We start from the raw sequence: 4674 nt of genomic DNA on the forward strand, positions 1-4674 counted from the left end.
TTCAAAGGCGGGGGTGTGTGTCCTGGGATGAGAGGAATTGGTGTCATTTAGAACCTACCTCACTGGCATGTCCAGACAGTGACAATGCATGGCTTATGGGCTGGGTGTCAGGAGACCCAATCTTTCTTGTCTCCTGCACCAGCGACAGAGTGATGTGAGACAAATGGCTGTCCTCTCTCAGCCTCAGCTTCTCTCTATGTGCCACAGGGGCACCGAGTGTGGTGGGTCTCTGGCCCTATGGGTGTGCAGGGTAAGACCCAAGTGCAGAAACACTGACTTGTACTCATACCAAAGACGGGGATGCCCAACTGGAGAAGACGCTGCCAACCTAGACACAGGTTCCCTGGTGCCCACTGCTTCCCATTCCTCTCATTCTGGGGGCAGCACTGTCCCCGCCATTCCCAGGGCCCCTCCCATGGCGACAGCAGCTGTTGATCAAGGGGAGGCACATGATTCAAGCCAGCCAATCAGCCACCTTCCCTGGGACTGATACAGAGGCCCAAGGGAGACAGAAGCTCTCATTTGCCTGGAATAAGGAACTAGGGCTGTTGGTGGCTACATAGCAGGGGGAAGGTATGAGGCCCACATCACCTCAAAGACAGCAGCGGGAGTTAGAAATGAGTTGCAGATAGCACGTTGTGGGCATGGGGGTGGCCCACTGTTCCCGGGGAGTACAGCTCTCCCTTCAGATCCCCAGCACCCCAACTTCTCCTCCAGGGGCACGAACCAATCGGTTTCTCTTAGGTTGAAGCTGGTTGGGGTTGGTTTCTCTCTTGGAGTTGAAAGAGGCCTGAGAAACACAAACACTGTCTCCTGAGCAGCCGCCACCGCGATTAAACAATGGAGAGTTGAAAGCGGCCTCTCAGAAGTAACACCGTCAGTAGATGTGACAGGTGGTGTGCTGTTACCTGCACCCAGGATAGAAACCTGCCGCCTGACCCTGGCCACCCCCAAGCCTGCTCCCTGAGCCTTGTAAAAGAACAACCCCTCCCTCGAGGTGACTGAGGAGGAGGAGAATATCCTCTCCCGAGCAGTGGGCACAGGCTCAGGGGCCCACAGGCCTGGGTTTGCAGACCTGGCGTAAATGACTGGACAGGCCTGGGCTCAGACTTCTCAGCCACGGAGCAATGCCTGCCTCGCCCACAGGTGCAGAACTGCCCGGCACACGGTAGGTGTGCGATGTTATCTCCCGAGAACCTTGGGAGGGAGTGGTTTAATGGTTTTCCCATTTTTCAGATGAGGAAACGAAGGATCACAGAGGCTGAGTGACTTGTCTGGGGTCACACCACAGTAAGTGCAGGAGGAAAATCGAGAGCCAGGCCAGGTGTCTGATGACACGCCTGTTAACTATTTGATCCCCCTCCCCTGTTTGCCTGAAGGATATGGCCTCACAGGGCTTGCCGACCCCTGGAGCAGGGGACCCCTGGGCTGGGCTACTCTGCCCAGTCCCACCGTCCACCTGCTTTCCCAGGAAGGCCTTTCTAAAAAATACCCTGTTGCTGGAAACAGCACCCTTTGGTCTCATTGTTTCTACCATGTTCACAGTTCATCCTAAAACACAGGTAAGAGTCAGGGGAACCAAGACGTGGGTTCTGGAGCTGAAAAAGCCCTTGGAGGCTATCTAGTTCAACCCCCTCACTTACAGTTGGGGTGACAGGCTCAGAGAGGGCAAAATAATTATCTGCTGTCACACAGCCAACCACTGATGGGGTTAAGGCCTGTAACCAGGTCACCCATTCCCCCATCCAGGGCTCCTGAAAATAGCCGATTTGCTCCCACCCATCTCCACCAAGGCCTTGGCCCCAAGGGAGGGAAGCTGAGGTGGGTGGAGGGGTCAATAGAGGTCAGCATGGGAAACGGAAGTGTGGCTTCCCCTACTGCCATGTCCCTTCCTGGGTGCCCCCCTGGGTGGGGTGTGCACAGGGGTGGGGGGTGGAAAGGTGTGTACCAATGGCAGTCAGACAGGGGCTGAGAAGCCTGCTGACAGGAAGTCCCCAGCACGTCTGGGCGATCAGATGACCAGACTCACCGGGGTAACTGAGAGGAGAAGGAAACTGTATTTACATCCACAGCGCAGCAGCCAAGAGCTGGCCCACCCTGCCCACCTCAGAGCCTCCTATCCTCTGAAGGGGAGCTCGTGCCCAGGCGGCCAGCACGGGCCTGACACACAGTGGCCTTTGAGGAGGCTCCTGACAGAAGGAGGCAGGAGGAGGAAGAAGGGGGAAAGATCAGTTGGTTCTAAAGATGAGAAAAATCCTTCTCCCAAGTGTCTCGGAGAATCCCAGAATGTCTGAGGTGGTAAAGTCTTATGCAAGTGGGGAGACTGGGGTGCAGGGAGGAGCAGACCCTTGCCCAGGTCTCCCTCGACTCTCAATTCAAGGTTTTGCCACCACTTCCTCAGGCTCACCCCTCTCCCCCACCTCCCCATCCAGGGCAGGGGTCCCAGTCCTAGCTGATGCCTGGATCTTGAGTCACAGCACAGAGCTGAGTGGCTGGGAGGGTCCCAGAGGGCTCAGGGCTGGGCTTCAGGAGACCTGGGATCTTCTCCCGGCCTCCCTCAACTCCTTTCCAGAAAATGCAAAGTCACCATCCTCCTGCCTTCTGTTTCAATGGGGGCCACCAGCTATAGTGCACTCTGAGCCCTAGAGATCTGCGTTCAAATATTAGCTCCAACCCTTGCCAGCACCTCCGTTTTGAGCCTCAACTTCTACATCTATGAAATGGGGTACTAATCCCCATCTTGGAGAATATAGAGGATTTGATGGGACTGTAGTCTTCCCATTTTATAGATGAGGAAACTAAGGTTCAGGGAGTTTAAGCAACTTGCTCAAGATCACACAGGTAAAAATAGAATTGGGCACAATCCACAGTGGAACCCAAGTCTACGTGACCCCAAATTGCTTTCCGTACCTAATCTAGCTGGGAACCAGGAGATTTCTGACTGAAAGACTGCTTATGCAAATATTTGGAAGCAACCGATTTAGCTCTGAAATGAGCAAAGGGCTAGACTCAGAGGACAATGCATCCCAACTGGACAGAAGTCACCTGGAACGGCTCTGACTGTGGTGGCCAGAGTGCCTTGGAATGGGAGAGCTAAAGACACTCTTTTGACCCCCGTCGGTAGCCTCTTAGGTGGAGCAGCAGTGTATCCCACACCCCACCCAAAGCCCCACTACCTTCCCATGGCATTTATAATGGGATTGACTCCAATGCTCTGGAAGAAGAGATGAGAGTGTCCCAGCATGTGTTCACAAAGACATTTCTGCGACTATAAGCAGGAGTATATGTGCACTGGTGTTGCTTGGAAGCTGTGTGTGTCCTCACTGTGTGCATGGAAACAGGTGTGTTTGTGCATGAACCGGCTGGGGAAAGTCTGCCTGTTCAGCCTCATCTAGATGTGTATGGCTGTTTAACTTGTATGTGCATGTGGGCAAGTAGTATGTCCAAGTACCTACTGAATGTGTTTGTGCCCATCTGTGGAGTGATACGTCCCAGCCCTGTGTGCAAGGGGAACTGGCTGCTTGCCACTTGCACGGCTGAGAGCCTGTGGTGGGTTCTGTGGGCTCAGATGTGTGTGATGTACGTGAAGGCATCTGTAGCCAGGTTAGGACAGCCTGTGGGTGCCACTTCACAGGCAGCTACAAAGAACAGGGAATAGAGTTAGGGTGTCTTGGGGGGACCTGAAAGAAGCCTCTTTTCATTAAATCCGTTTTCCCTTCTGCTAATGAACTAGATCATTCTTGGGATTGAGGCCCCTGGGTTGGGGTGTGGGGAAGACAGAAGTCAAGGAAACCACAGCACCTGACCCAACAGTTAGAAACGGGAGGGGAGTATTGTCAGCCAGGAAGGGCCAAGGTGGGCGTGGGAGGTGTGGGCACTCAACTGGTCCCAGAGAAGTTGCCCCAGAAACACAGCCCCAGCCCCAGCCCCAGGCTAGGTCTACACCGCACAAGAAGCGCCTTAGTGTGCTTTAGCTTCTGAAACCCGGTCCTCAGCTGGTGGTCCCCTAGGGACCCGGACAAGGTGCCCAGAAGACTCCCCAACGGTCATCCCATAGATGGGACACCTGCCTCCTTGGTGCCTAAAGTTTATAGCCGCCTCACAGCGCAGAGCCCTCGCACCTCCTTTCTTTGCTGAGAGTTCCCAGAATTGGAACCAGAGGTCTGGAGAGGTGACCCGGCGAAGGTCGGACTGGGACGCCAAGGCAGCCCTCCGGACGCACAACGCTTATAGTAACCGAGCGGCAAGACCAACACCCAGTGATGCCCGGGCTCCAGAATGAGACCTAAGGCCGACTTCCCTCTGAGCTGTGGCTTCCTCCTCTGTCAAACCAGACGGGGTTGAGGATCCTCGCGGGGCTTGCTGCGAGGTTTAGAAACCTTCCCCACCTGGGCCCCCGAGCGCCCCAGGCGCGCAGTAGGCTCACAGCCCGCACGCTCTGTACACACCAGCTATAGTTATAGTTAGTAAGTCTCCTCTTTGTAACTCAACAGGGTGCGACGTCCTCTCGTGCCGCTGGCGCCGCGGGTGCGTAGCATCCGCGGGGACCCCGCCCCCGGCCCCCGCGCGAGGCCGGAGCCACCCGGTGGGGTTTCGGCGCGCTGACGTGGGCGGATCAAAGCAGCTGCCCGTGCCTTATAAAGCAGTTCGGGCGGCCAGCACCAGAGACCGTGC

The sequence above is a fragment of the Phocoena sinus genome, chromosome 8 (genome assembly GCF_008692025.1).
Source record: "Phocoena sinus isolate mPhoSin1 chromosome 8, mPhoSin1.pri, whole genome shotgun sequence".
In the NCBI taxonomy this organism is placed as follows: Eukaryota; Metazoa; Chordata; class Mammalia; order Artiodactyla; family Phocoenidae; genus Phocoena; species Phocoena sinus.